Raw genomic sequence first — 15,841 nt, 5'->3', positions numbered from 1 at the left:
GGATGTAACTCAGGATCTGTAATGTAATGTATGTACACAGTGACTGCACCAGCAGAATAGTGAGTGCAGCTCTGGAGTATAATACAGGATGTAACTCAGGATCATTAATGTAATGTATGTACACAGTGACCGCACCAGCAGAATAGTGAGTGCAGCTCTGGAGTATAATACAGGGTGTAACTCAGGATCAGTAATGTAATGTATGTACACAGTGACTGCACCAGCAGAATAGTGAGTGCAGCTCTGGAGTATAATACAGGATGTAACTCAGGATCAGTAATGTAATGTATGTACACAGTGACTGCACCAGCAGAACAGTGAGTGCAGCTCTGGAGTATAATACAGGATGTAACTTGTACACAGTGACTGCACCAGCAAAATAGTGAGTGCAGCTCTGGAGTATAATACAGGATGTAACTCAGGATCAGTACAGGATCAGTAATGTAATGTATGTACACAGTGACTGCACCAGCAGAATAGTGAGTGCAGCTGTGGAGTATAATACTGGATGTAACTCAGGATCAGTAATGTAATGTATGTACACAGTGACTGCACCAGCAGAATAGTGAGTGCAGTTCTGGAGTATAACACAGGATGTAAGTCAGGATCAGTAATGTAATGTATGTGCACAGTGACTGCTCCAGCAGAATAGTGAGTGCAGCTCTGGAGTATAATACAGGATGTAACTCAGGATCAGTACAGGATCAGTAATGTAATGTATGTACACAGTGACTCCACCAGCAGAATAGTGAGTGCAGCTCTGGAGTATAATACAGGATGTAACTCAGGATCAGTAATGTAATGTATGTACACAGTGACTACTCCAGCAGAATAGTGAGTGCAGCTCTGGAGTATAATACAGGATGTAACTCAGGATCAGTACAGGATCAGTAATGTAATGTATGTACACAGTGACTGCACCAGCAGAATAGTGAGTGCAGCTCTGGAGTATAATACAGGATGTAACTCAGGATCAGTAATGTAGTGTATGTACACAGTGACTGCACCAGCAGAATAGTGAGTGCAGCTCTGGGGTATAATACAGGATGTAACTCAGGATCAGTGATGTAATGTATATACACAGTGACTGCACCAGCAGAATAGTGAGTGTAGCTCTGGAGTATAATACAGGATGTAACTCAGGATCAGTAATGTAATGGATGTACACAGTTACTGCACCAGGAGAATAGTGAGTGCAGCTCTGGAGTATAATACAGGATGTAACTCAGGATCAGTAATGTAATGTATGTACACAGTGACTGCACCAGCAGAATAGTGAGTGCAGCTCTGGAGTATAATACAGGATGTAACTCAGGATCAGTAATGTAATGTATGTACACAGTGACTGCTCCAGCAGAATAGTGAGTGCAGCTCTGGAGAATAATACAGGATGTAACTCAGGATCAGTAATGTAATGTATGTACACAGTGACTGCACCAGCAGAATAGTGAGTGGAGCTCTGGAGTATAATACAGGAGGTAACTCTGTATCAGTAATGTAATGTATGTACACAGTGACTGCTCCAGCAGAATAGTGAGTGCAGCTCTGGAGAATAATACAGTATGTAACTCAGGATCAGTAATGTAATGTATGTAGACAGTGACTGCACCAGCAGAATAGTGAGTGCAGCTCTGGAGTATAATACAGGAGGTAACTCTATCAGTAATGTAATGTATGTACACAGTGACAGCACCAGCTGAATAGTGAGTGCAGCTCTGGAGTATAATGCAGGATGTAACTCAGGATCAGTAATGTAATATATGTACACAGTGACTGCACCAGCAGAATAGTGAGTGCAGCTCTGGAGTATAATACAGGAGGTAACTCAGGATCAGTAATGTAATGTATGTACACAGTGACTGCACCACCAGAATAGTGAGTGCAGCTCTGGAGTATAATACAGGCTGTAACTCAGGATCAGTAATGTAATGTATGTACACAGGTACTGCACCAGCAGAATAGTGAGTGCAGCTCTGGAGTATAATACAGGCTGTAACTCAGGATCAGTAATGTAATGTATGTACACAGTGACTGCACCAGCAGAATAGTGAGTGCAGCTCTGGAGTATAATATAGGATGTGACTCAGGATCAGTAATGTAATGTATGTACACAGTGACTGCACCAGCAGAATAGTGAGTGCAGCTCTGGAGTATAATACAGGATATAACTCAGTATCAGTAATGTAATGTATGTACACATTGACTGCACCAGCAGAATAGTGAGTGCAGCTCTGGATTATAATACAGGAGGTAACTCAGGATCAGTAATGTAATGTATGTACACAGTGACTGCACCAGCAGAATAGTGAGTGCAGCTCTGGAGTATAATACAGGATGTAACTCAGGATCAGTACAGGATCAGTAATGTAATGTATGTACACAGTGACTGCATCAGCAGAATAGTGAGTTCAGCTCTGGAGTATAATACAGGATATAACTCAGGATCAGTAATGTAATGTATGTACACAGTGACTGCACCAGCAGAATAGTGAGTGCAGCTCTGGATTATAATACAGGAGGTAACTCAGGATCAGTACAGGATCAGTAATGTAATGTATGTACACAGTGACTGCACCAGCAGAATAGTGAGTGCAGCTCTGGAGTATAATACAGGATGTAACTCAGGATCAGTAATGTAATGTATGTACACAGTGACTGCACCAGCAGAATAGTGAGTGCAGCTCTGGATTATAATACAGGAGGTAACTCAGGATCAGTACAGGATCAGTAATGTAATGTATGTACACAGTGACTGCACCAGCAGAATAGTGAGTGCAGCTCTGGAGTATAATACAGGATGTAACTCAGGATCAGTAATGTAATGTATGTACACAGTGACTCCACCAGCAGAATAGTGAGTGCAGCTCTGGAGTATAATACAGGAGGTAACTCAGGATCAGTAATGTAATGTATGTACACAGTGACTGCACCAGCAGAATAGTGAGTGCAGCTCTGGAGTATAATACAGGATGTAACTCAGGATCAGTAATGTAATGTATGTACACAGTGACTGCACCAGCAGAATAGTGAGTGCAGCTCTGGAGTATAATACAGGATGTAACTCAGGATCAGTAATGTAATGTATGTACACAGTGACTGCACCAGCAGAATAGTGAGTGCAGCTCTGGAGTATAATACAGGATGTAACTCAGGATCAGTAATGTAATGTATGTACACAGTGACTGCACCACCAGAATAGTGAGTGCAGCTCTGGAGTATAATACAGGATACAACTCAGGATCAGTAATGTAATGTATGTACACAGTGACTGCACCAGCAGAATAGTGAGTGCAGCTCTGGAGTATTAATACAGGATATAACTCAGGATCAGTACAGGATCAGTAATGTAATGTAATGTATGTACACAGTGTCTGCACCAGCAGAATAGTGAGTGCTGCTCTGGAGTATAATACAGGATGTAACTCAGGATCAGTACAGCATCAGTAATATAATGCATGTACACAGTGACTGCACCAGCAGAATAGTGAGTGCAGCTCTGGAGTATAATACAGGATGTAACTCAGGATCAGTACAGGATCAGTAATGTAATGTATGTACACAGTGACTGCACCAGCAGAATAGTGAGTGCAGCTCTGGAGTATAATACAGGATGTAACTCAGGATCAGTACAGCATCAGTAATGTAATGTATGTACACAGTGACTGCACCAGCAGAATAGTGAGTGCAGCTCTGCAGTATAATACAGGATGTAACTCAGGATCAGTAATGTAATGTATGTACACAGTGACTGTACCAGCAGAATAGTGAGTGCAGCTCTGGAGTATAATACAGGATGTAACTCAGGATCAGTAATGTAATGTATGTACACAGTGACTGCACCAGCAGAATAGTGAGTGCAGCTCTGGAGTATAATACAGGATGTAACTCAGGATCAGTACAGGATCAGTAATGTAATGTATGTACACAGTGACTGCACCAGCAGAATAGTGAGTGCAGCTCTGGAGTATAATACAGGATGTAACTCAGGATCAGTACAGCATCAGTAATGTAATGTATGTACACAGTGACTGCACCAGCAGAATAGTGAGTGCAGCTCTGGAGTATAATACAGGATGTAACTCAGGATCAGTAATGTAATGTATGTACACAGTGACTGCACCAGCAGAATAGTGAGTGCAGCTCTGGAGTATAATACAGGATGTAACTCAGGATCAGTAATGTAATGTATGTACACAGTGACTGCACCACCAGAATAGTGAGTGCAGCTCTGGAGTATAATACAGGATACAACTCAGGATCAGTAATGTAATGTATGTACACAGTGACTGCACCAGCAGAATAGTGAGTGCAGCTCTGGAGTATTAATACAGGATATAACTCAGGATCAGTACAGGATCAGTAATGTAATGTATGTACACAGTGACTGCACCAGCAGAATAGTGAGTGCAGCTCTGGAGTATAATACAGGATGTAACTCAGGATCAGTACAGGATCAGTAATGTAATGTATGTACACAGTGACTGCACCAGCAGAATAGTGAGTGCAGCTCTGGAGTATAATACAGGATGTAACTCAGGATCAGTACAGCATCAGTAATGTAATGTATGTACACAGTGACTGCACCAGCAGAATAGTGAGTGCAGCTCTGCAGTATAATACAGGATGTAACTCAGGATCAGTAATGTAATGTATGTACACAGTGACTGTACCAGCAGAATAGTGAGTGCAGCTCTGGAGTATAATACAGGATGTAACTCAGGATCAGTAATGTAATGTATGTACACAGTGACTGCACCAGCAGAATAGTGAGTGCAGCTCTGGAGTATAATACAGGATATTTGTCGAGATTAGTAATGGAATATAGTTTTTTTCTAGATTATATTTATGTAAGTGAATTATAAATTGATGGTCAGAGTTGGACTTTCTCTTTAAATACAGAATAATCCCCATTTCTTGTTCTTCTACAGCTGTATGTTTTCAGCATTTAGGACGCTCTTGTGATTAGTCCTGACTCCTCATTACAGTCATCCTTCTGGTAGTTAATCACACAGTCCTGTTGATTAGACATCCCCTCATCCCCGCGCTTCCGCTTTATGGCGGTGGTCACATCAATTTGGGCAGTAATAAGTGCGACTTATCAAAGGGTGTGCATAGGGAGGTCCCCCGAAGGCTGCGCAGCCACGGTAAATCATGCCACCTTCTGTCTGCTATTATAGTCTTCTTTGCTTTCTTAAATCGTATCAGCTCGGAAAAAGATTGATGACCTTGGAGAAACCCCGGAGAAGAGATTTATAGCAGATGAAATAAAGGGCAGTGTAAAAAGTGCGTAAGAGGCCGTGCGAGCCGACCTGTCCGGTGAAATGGCGAAAATCAATCATGTTCCCTGTAATGCAGGCAGGACACAATCATATAAATATATCTACGGTGCACAGGGCATTGAGATGGGAATAGAGGACGTCTGAAATCAGCCATCTTTAGGTGTTCAAGTACTTGATCTGATAAATCATACTGGAGATGAATGTCTTGAGCATCACGTACTATGGACAGGAGAAGCTTGTGGACAATGAAGACATCAGAAATCGCAAATGCATGATCAGATTAAAGGGATAGGTGTGATTTGGAAATATCAGCCAAATCTTGCCGGTCAGTATCTATTCGAAAAAATACTTTCCCTTTAAATGTCTTTTGATGCTTAAAGGGTTAAATCCCATCTTCATCAGTGGTTTCTTGTCGGCTAGTCCTTGTAACTACGAGCAATTTTGCAATTTACTGCCTATTAAAATTTTCAGCCATTCTTGAGACATTAATACTTTTTTCTTTTGTTTACGGCTCGTCGCCTTGGAGACCGACCATTCTTGTTAGACGGTAGAACGCACGCCGAGCTTACAAGCTCTTTTCTATAAAGGAACACAGGGTTTGTAAGGGCTTGCAAGACCTGTTTTTCTTTGGGGCTATGTAGTTACCTTCTAGTCCTAGCCAGCTTCAGCGCAGAGCTTACAAGATCGACAACAGCAGTGGTCGGTCTCCTAGGCAACAAGAAAAATGGTAATATCTCAAGAAGGGATGCAAATTTTAAGAAGCAGTAAATTGCAAAAGTGATTGTTTTTACAAGCTCTATCCAATTTAGGAAGCCTGGGGAGGAAGCAGTTATAGCGATTTGGAGTTTTTGCTATTTGGTCGCAGGAACTTCACCTGAATGGTGCTGCGGTAAAGAGGGATCTAGTCCCAGCCTTAAAGGGACGGGCCTTGTTTGTTCTGTTTCACTACATAGGCTCATATATAGAATGGCGCTCTTTTTCAGGGCCTGGTTGGCTGCACCCATGGGCACTCGTGCAGTACAAGGCAGGGACATATGTTTTCTATAACAGTTTTGCAGTATATCGACTGTTTAATATTTATCCATAAAGAACATCATGTCGCGCCGTTTGCCTGGATGAAATAAATGGGAATTTAATTGTGCATCATAGCATCGGAAACACGGCCGGCCCGGCGCGGACTCAATTCAGTTTATTTATAGTCAAGGATGTCCAAACCGGGACCATCTGGCTGCCGAATTACAAGGGACGCGCGCTCACTACCAATGGTGGATGCAGAGTATCTAGGCAGATGGAAGGTTAATGAATAGGAAGGTTGGAGGCTTGAGGACACAGCCTACAGGGGGCGCTGTCGCACTACACATCTCATTGCCGAGGCTCCAGCCTGCGGCAGAGAATAAGCTCCCGCCGTCCGTCCGAGGGGGATTGGGGACCTGTGAATCGCACCTGTCACTTTGGTTCATTTGCAGAAACTTGGAGCCACGTGATAGACTAATCCGCGCTGCTAAGGAATAACTGCATTTTTTTCCCTGTCCGTTCATCTGACTCATTAGAGCGGAGGGAAAAATTAATAAACTCATATCCAGCGTTTGACATGGAAGCATTTTTGTCGTTCAGACTTAGGTTGAATAGTACAATAAAAATATGCAAACTATTAAACTTTATAAAAGCTGTAACTTTTAATTAAAAAAAAAAGTGCTATTATAATATATATATTTTTTGCAATAAAATTCCATTGATCCAGCATCCGGTAATCCAGAAAATCTGATCATTTTTAACCAAAATGATCATATTCATACAAAGCACCTAAGGATATCTGCATTATTGCTCCATTCAGGGAGCCATAATACGGCCATGTGCATGATCTTAAATGGACATCCTATAAATGCCAACTATCATATTCACAGGATAAGTGAATGGGGATCCGACTGCTGAGAATACCACCGGTCATAAGAATGGGGGTCTCAAGCCTCTGTGTGAACGGAGCACTAGTGAGCATGTGCAAACTCTACTTTATATAGGAGCGGTGGTCGCAATCTCACTATTGCGCCATTTAGACAGGGGGTCTTTGAGCCAGAAACAGTGGGGTCTCAGCAGCTGTGATCATCCATCCTGTGACAACCTATTTAAAAGATTAGAAAAACATGGCTGCCTTTTTTTTCAGAAACAGCGCCACCCCTGACCATTGGTTGTGTGTGGTATTGCAGCTCAGCTTCATTTAGTTGCAATACCAAACATATCCAATGGTCAGACATGATTTTTTTATCTTGGACAACCCCCCATAAATCCAAGATTGGAGACGTTCAGTACTGTCATCATTTTAGACATTTATTACAGCGGTCACCCAGCGGGGGCACCTGCAAGACTAATTGATATCCATTTGTAAGGAGGGCTGTTATGCGTTATATTCGCTGAAATATCTCGGTTGACCCCATTCACTAGTCCTTCTATCTTATCAGCAGAGGATAAGATTTGGTCGAGGTTCTCAAATTTATCAAAACTTCATTAAACTCAGGCGGCAAACTCCGTACAGCGTAACACAATACTTACACCGAGCCTGTTTCACCCTTTTACCCCTCAGCAGTGCAGAATCAGATCAGATATATTTCACAGCCATACATTTTTCATAATTGATTTTTTTTTTTTTTTCCCCGTCTCAAAACTTTTTTGTAGTAAGTTTTGACTTGAGCATCGCAGAGGGGTCAAAGAAGAAGGTGATTTCAATGATGAGAACCGGTCGGCTGCAGTTAATGATAAATAGCTAAAAATTCCCTTTGTGGTTTGATGTATATCCTGCTGAACCAGAGACATCAAAGAGCTGTCAAAGGAAGCTGCCCATGTGCCCGTTAATTTATCACGGCTCTCCGAAGGCAATCCATAATCCCCATCACTCCTTCTGCTTTATCATAACCTAAACCTCAACCCCCAGCCCAGACAAATCCATGGAGAGATCTGCATCAAACTGGCCTGTCACCGGAGCCTCGCTCTTACCTGCTTTGATCACAGGGAAGGCGCTAAGGCTGTATTTAAAGGACATGTTTTCCATATAGACGGGTTAAGTTGTCTCGTTGATAAAAGGTAACAAGATTAAAAAGACCAAATAACTATTGAGATGCTGAGACATCGCGGAGTGGAGGATCCTGCAGAAGAGGAAAAAATGAATCCCCACCACCACCACCACTTAACTCTATATATTGCCATCTTCAACGTATAATTTATCTGTAGGCATTAGCTATAGTAACTATATGACCCCTGATGCCTTCTGTAGGGGAGTGTGAACATGCAGCATCCAAGAGACTGGGAAAGCACAGATAGAGGTGTAATGCACAGGAGAGGCGACAGACTGCGCCATGTGCAGCAGCATCAATGGCACAGGCAGTTTACAGACTTGAGCCTGCAGCAGACGGGAGCAGCGATTACTGGCTAAAGCCTGACTTTTGCTACACCAAACAGGACAGATACAGGTGTAATGCACAGGAGAGGCGACAGACTGCGCCATGTGCAGCAGCATCAATGCACAGGCAGTTTACAGACTTGAGCCTGCAGCAGAAGGGAGCAGCGATTACTGGCAAAAGCCTGACCAAACAGGACAGATACAGGTGTAATGCACAGGAGAGGCGACAGACTGCGCCATGCGCAGCAGCATCAATGCACAGGCAGTTTACAGACTTGAGCCTGCAGCAGACGGGAGCAGCGATTACTGGCTAAAGCCTGACTTTTGCTACACCAAACAGGACAGATACAGGTGTAATGCACAGGAGAGGCGACAGACTGCGCTATGTGCAGCAGCATCAGTGGCACAGGCAGTTTGAAAAGTTGAGCCTGCAGCAGAAGGGAGCAGCGATTACTGGCTAAAGCCTGACTTTTGCTACACCAAACAGGACAGATACAGGTGTAATGCACAGGAGAGGCGACAGACTGCGCCATGTGCAGCAGCATCAATGGCACAGGCAGTTTGAAAAGTTGAGCCTGCAGCAGAAGGGAGCAGCGATTACTGGCAAAAGCCTGACTGCGCAGCATCAGTGTCACAGGCAGTTTGCAAACTCGAGATTGAAGCAGAGTGGAACAGTGATTATTGGCAAAAGCCTGACTTTTTCTACACTAAACAGAACAGATACAGGTGTAATGCACAGGAGAGGCGACAGACTGCGCCATGTGCAGCAGCATCAATGGCACAGGCATTGGCAAATTTGATGGTGCCGCAGGAAGGAGCCGCGACTATCGGCAATAACCTGACTTATAAAACAACTTATAGGAGGTTCAGTGACAACTACAGAATGCACATAACCAAAAATATTAGTTGTCACCCCAATGCATTTAGGATTGCTTCTATGAAAGAGACGCAACATTTTATTATTTAGGAACCTATATAAGATGGCAGTGACTGCAAACGTCGTGATTACAGATGAGAATTAACATGAGAAACTGTGGTGGTAATTAGTGTTTCTTTTTTTTTTTACGGTTGGTCCTCGATGTTTGTAGACTCCCTGCTACTTTGGAGAACAGTGACACTATATAACTGGGTGATCTTAAGATTTTAATTATCACAGTTGGGGAAATTACAATGTCAACTTTAAAGAGTAACGCAACTTTTTAAAAATTTTTTTTTATAATTTTGTCCATCATGGAAAGTTATGAAATCTTGCAAATCGCTTTATTAGGAAATTTGTCTTCATTCCTATAAAAAATTAGCATATAAGAGGTTTCCAAACCCCTGCTGTATCCCAGTTTATTTTCCTGCATTGATATCAGATCATATTCAGTGGGAGTACAGATGATGGCAGTGATGGGTCAGCGCTAGTTAAAAGAACAAGCTCCTGCATCAGCTTATCCCCAGAGATAGGGAGACACAGACCATGTCACTGCCATCATCTGTACTCCAAATGAGTATATTTTGATGTCAGTGCAGCTGTAACCAGTCAAATAGATGTGAAAAAGCTACTTGAATTGCAATATTTTTTTTGCACAGGAATAAAGACAAATTCCCTGATAAAGTAATTTGCAAAGTTTCATAACTTTCCATACTGGACAAAATAATAATTATTATTATTAAAAAAAAAAAAAAGTTTAATTACTCTTTAAAGGAGCGTCCAGGTTTCTGAGGTGCCTGCTCCGCTCTCACTACGTCTTGTTTGTTATATCGGTAGTGGAGATGTCAGTAAACCTGGTTTCTTCTCGCTATTGCAGAGTTTAAACCCCATCCAGACCGCCTTTGTGATGAAAGAAAACCTACAAAGCGATCCAGAGGCCGACGACAGAGTTTAGAAAAAAAGAGGAGGAAATCAACATCTTAATTTATAGAAATGTGTTTTGCAGCATGCAGTAATTAGAGCGGCTCGATAACTGGGAGGATGGAGGTCTTTAATCATAGCCCACCAATGTGTAAAATGTAAATGATCACAGCTGCGTATTCATTAAAGTGTTGCCTGTTTGGATCGCTGTTTTGTTTCTTGATTTTTTTAGGGTAAAGGGGATATCCTATTTTTTAAAATTGATTTGCCTTTCCTTGGGGTAGGATATAAATTTTAGATCAGTGGGCGTCTACTCAAGACCGCCGAACGTGTCCTGTGGGGTCCGGCCCCAACTTGTTACCTGTAAGCTGCTCGACATGGCCTCCGTGGATCTGACTTGTTTTTCCAGCACATCCTATAGTGGTATGTAAAAGTTTGGGCACCCCTGGTCAAAATGACTGTTTTTGTGAACAGTTAAGCAAGTTGAAGATGCAATGATCTCTAAAAGGCCTAAAGTTAAAGATGACACCTTTCCTTCGTGTTTTAGGCAAACACATTATATATATATATATATATATATATATATATATATATATATATATATATATATATATATATATATATTGTCATCTTTTACATTGTAAAAAATACAAAGAGGAAAATGGGCCAATGCAAAAGTTTGGGCACCCTTGAAGATTTATGTGCTCGGATAACTGACCAAGGTTTGAGACCTTAATCAGCCTTTTAGGTTTATGGCTTGTTCACTATCATCATTAGCAAAGGCCGGTGATGCAATATCCCATCTTTATAAAAACCCAGCCTCCTCTAACCTTGTGCCAAAAACAGCAGCCATGGGTTCTTCTAACCAGCTGTCTAGCACTCTGAAAATGGTGGAGACCCACAAAGCAGGAGAGGGGTATAGGAAGATAGCAAAGCATTTTCAAGTTGTCCTTTCCTCAGTTCAAAATGCAAGTAAGAAATGGCAGTCACCAGGAACAGTGGAGGTCAAGATAAGGTCTGGAAGACCAAGCAAAATTTCAGTGAGAGCTGCTCATAGGATTGCTAGAGAGGCAAATCAGAACCCACGCTTGACTGCAAAAGACCTTTAGAAAGATTTAGCAGACTCTGAAGTTGTGGTACATTGTTCTACTGTTCAGAGACGCCTGCATAAAGAAGGCCTTCATGGAAGAGTCAAAACGTTAAAAAGCCACTGTACATATGATCAATCAGATTAAGAGCTAAGGAAGTTGGAGACAAATGATCAACTTAAACTCTTTGTCTTTTTCCTCCATTCTTGAACAGTTTTTTCAATGTGGCAGGGGGCAATATTGTGCTGTAAAGAAGATACTGCCATTCAGGAATCCCAATGCCATGAAGGGGGTTACTTGACCTGTGCAATGTATACTTAGGTGGTACTTGTCACATCCACGCGAATGCCGGGATCCAAGGTTTTCCAACATAACATTGCTCAGAAAATTGGATTGCTTCCATCAGCTTATCTTCTTCCCATCTCTTTCCCATGTAAATGACACTCACTTACTTACCGTCCTTATGTAAAAGAAGACTTGATTCCTAAGACCACGCCGCCTTTTTCTATTGATCCGTGATCCAGTCCTGATGCTTCCATGCCTATGGTAGGCTCTTTTGGTTATGGTCAGAGGTTCGCATGGGCTTTTGACCAGTGTTCAGCTACACGGCAAGCTCCTTGTATATCATTTTTGAACCAGCTTTTAATCTCTACTCCCACCAATGAACCTGGAGCCCCCCCATGACACTGTTTTTGTTTAGCTCTAAGACCACTTTTACAAGTTAACTAGAATTGGTGCGAGTCGATTAGCACCTCCTAGTCCATCGGTCATGACCGTTCTTTGGCCACTGGACAAGAGCAGGAGATCCACCTGTTACCTGACCACATCCCTGGCTCTTCTTTTTGATTTTCAGGCCTGGCATGACATCACATGTGCGTCACAACGCAACGATGACCTTGCAAAAGAGCTATTGATACCGTCAAGTAAGAGGTGATAGTTCTGCTCCCGTCAAATCACTGTGGTGGCCGATGGACTGGGACAAGCCAAATTGATTCGTAACCGCCAAGAACAAGACCCGTCTTTTTAGAAATGCTCAGTTATCTAGACACATTAGACAATTCCTTTAAATCTGCCAGGTTGAGTCTATATGTTCTGACTGATTATCAACTTTCCTGATCACATTGGTAAAATTGTTGGTCTGGTTCAGGTCTGGTTATTATTATTATAGCGCCATTCATTCCATGGCACTATACATGTGAAAGGGATATACATAGCACAAACAATTACAATAAATTTTGAACAAAACAAGTCACCCACCGGTACAGGAGGAGCGAGGACCCTGCCCGCGAGGGCTCACAATCTACAAGGGATGGGTGAGGATACAGTATGTGGGGGTAGAGCTGGTCTTGCAGCGAATGGTGGAGTGAGGGATACTGCAGGTTGTAGGCTTGTTGGAAGAGGTGGGTCTTCAGGTTCCTTTTGAAGGTTTCCACGATAGGCGAGACTCTGATGTGTTGGGGTAGAGAGTTCCAGAGTAGGGGGGATGCACGGGAGAAATCTTGTATACGATTGTGGGAGGAGGAGATAAGAGGGGAGTAGAGAAGGAGATCTTGTGAGGATTGGAGGTTGCGTGTAGGTAATTACCAGGAGACTAGGTCACAGATATATGGGGGAGACAGGTTGTGGATGGCTTTGTATGCCATGGTTAGGGTTTTGAACTGGAGTCTCTGGGCAATGGGGAGCCAGTGAAGGGGAGGGGAGGGGAGAGGCTGGGGAATAGCGGGGGGACAGGTGGATTAGTCCGGCAGCAGAGTTTAGGATAGATTGGAGGGGTGCGAGAGCGTTGGAGAGGGGCCACAGAGCAGGAGGTTGCAGTAGTGAAGGCGGGAGATGATGAGGGCGTGCACTAGTGTTTTTGCAGATTCGTGGTTGAGGAATGTGCGGATCCGGGAGATATTTTTGAGTTGGAGTCGGCAGGAAGTGGAAAGGGCTTGGATATGTGGTTTAAAGGAGAGGATAGAGTCCAAGGTTACCCCGAGGCAGCGCTCTTGCGGGACTGGGGAGAGTGGGCAGCCATTGACTTTGATGGATAGGTCAGTTGGGGTGTTTGAGTGAGACTGTGGAAAGATGATGAATTCAGTTTTGTGCATGTTAAGTTTTAGAAATCTGTCAGAGAAGAAGGATGAGATGGCGGACAGACATTGTGGGATTTTGGTTAGTAGGGAGGAGATATCGGGTCCAGAGAGGTAGATCTGTGTGTCATCAGCATAGAGGTGATACTGAAAGGCATGGGACTCTATGAGCTGACCCAGGCCGAAGATGTAGATGGAGAAGAGCAGTGGTCGTAGGACTGAACCTTGGGGGACACCATCAGATACGGTGCGAGAGGTCTTGTGTGAGTGGGAGACACTGAATGTTCTGTCTGTTACGTATGAGGAGATCCAAGATAGGGCCAAGTCTCTGATGCCAAGAGAAGAGCGAGTCTGTTGTAAGAGGGAATGGTCCACTGATGACAGGTCCAGGAGATTTGGAGAGTAAAGATGAGAGTTGATTGTAATGGTGGAGAAGCTGGTTTTGGAGGAGGATGGTTGAGTAGTTATGATGAGGGGTTGTAGGGACTTTAGGCAAAAGCTTTGTCTGATGGTGTCAATCTTGTGCTTGAAGAATGAGGCAAAGTCTTCGGCTAAGATGAGAGGGAGGAGGCGCCGGGAGACGGAGGAGAGAATTGAAAGTTTTGAATAGCTGTTTAGGGTTGTGTGACAGGGATGATATAAGAGATGAAAAGTATGTTTGTTTTGCTGCAGTAAGTGTGGACTTGAAGGTAGTGAGGGACTGTTTGAATGCGATGAAGTGCTCGTTGGAGTGGGACCTTTTCCATTTACGCTCAGCAACCCTGGAGGCCCTTCGCAGTTCTTTAATCAGGTTGGTGTGCCAGGGTTGCCAGTTCAGTGGGCAAGCTGTGTTATGTGTGAGGGGGTCGACCGAATTGAGAACTGCAGCTGTTGTGGTGTTATATAAAGTGGCAGCAGCATTTGCATCGTGTAATTAACTTATGCCTGTGAGAGGGAGAAGGGATTCAGAGAGTGAGTGTAGGTCAAGGTGTTTGAGATTTCTGCGAGGGTGTGCAGGTTAGTGGAGTGGGGATTGTGCACCTAGAGGAGAGGGAAGAGAATGTGAGTAGGTTGTGGTCAGAAAGAGGGAGAGGTGAGCTAGAGAGGTTAGATAGGGAACAGAGGCGGGTGAAGATGTGGTCCAGTGTGTGACCATCTTTGTGAGTGGGGGCTGAAGACCATTGAGCAAGGCCGAAGGAGGAAGTGAGGGATAGAAGCTTGGAGAGATGAGTTGGAAGTGTCAATGGGGATGTTGAAGTCACCCATCATGATAGTGGGGATGTCAGTGGAAAGGAAATAAAGCAGTCAGGTGGTGAAGTGGCCAAAGAAGGTGGTGGCTGGTCCTGGGGCGCGGTAAACGACGGCCAATTGGAGGTTGGAGGGAGACTAGATGCGCACACAGTGCACTTCAAAGGAGGTGAGAGTAATGGGTGGCAGTGGGATATGGGTGAAGGAGCAGTTGCCTGACAGGAGAAAACCCACTCCTCCACCGTGCTTGGAGCAAGGGGTGTGAGAAAGATAGAATCCACCGTACGAAAGTGCCGCTGGGGAGGCTGTGTCAGAGGGGGTGAGCCAGGTTTCTGTGATGTCGAGGAAGGAGAATTTGTTAATAATGAAAAAATCATGGATGTAGGAAAGTTTGTTGCAGACGGAGCGAGTGTTCCATAGAACTCCTGTTAGTGGGGTTGGGGAGGCGGGGGCTGGGTGGATGGGTATAAGGTTAGAAAGGTTGCGAGAGTTTGTGACAGATCGTAGATAGGAGGTAGAAGTGACTGTGGGGATGTGGTGAGGAGGACCAGAATTTGGAGAGATCGCCAACTGTCAGAAGGAGCAGGAAACGTGTTAGCAGGTGGGAGCAGGAGAGGGCATGAGGTGGCTGTCTGTGTTTGGAGACAGAGGAGTGAATATTGAGGAATAGTTCTGAAGAGGAGATGAGATGAATGGGGAGGATGGATGGAGAAATGAAGAGTTCCTTACTAGGTGTAGGGATTAGGTGGGTTAGTAGAAAGTGAAGGACTATAGGGTAGAGAGAGAAAACAAACATAAACATTGTTTACTTTGCCTGGGTATCCTGTTTCCTTCTGTTCTCTTCAGGTTTGCATCAGATTAGGACACCTTTTCCCCAAATGAGCTACTAGCAGCCACAAGTGAAACATGAAAATAAAAAGTTTCTATTCAGATATCTCTCACTGTAT

The 15,841-nt window shown here is 43.6% G+C and overlaps 1 protein-coding gene across 1 annotated transcript in view; it reads right to left on the bottom strand.

The window, feature by feature from the left end:
* The window catches only part of SDR42E1 (short chain dehydrogenase/reductase family 42E, member 1), a 44,237-nt gene extending 33,527 nt beyond the window's left edge, over positions 1-10,710 (bottom strand). The window contains exon 1 of the mRNA XM_073659787.1: positions 10,464-10,710. The gene's annotated coding sequence lies outside the window, so the exon portion shown is untranslated. The remainder of the gene's footprint in view (positions 1-10,463) is intronic.
* Positions 10,711-15,841: the final 5,131 nt, after the last annotated feature.

This window comes from Phyllobates terribilis, unplaced genomic scaffold, assembly GCF_046119375.1.
Source record: "Phyllobates terribilis strain yellow unplaced genomic scaffold, ASM4611937v1 Scaffold_14__1_contigs__length_39327217, whole genome shotgun sequence".
Classification (NCBI taxonomy): Eukaryota; Metazoa; Chordata; class Amphibia; order Anura; family Dendrobatidae; genus Phyllobates; species Phyllobates terribilis.
This window is presented reverse-complemented; position numbering and strand designations above follow the sequence as displayed.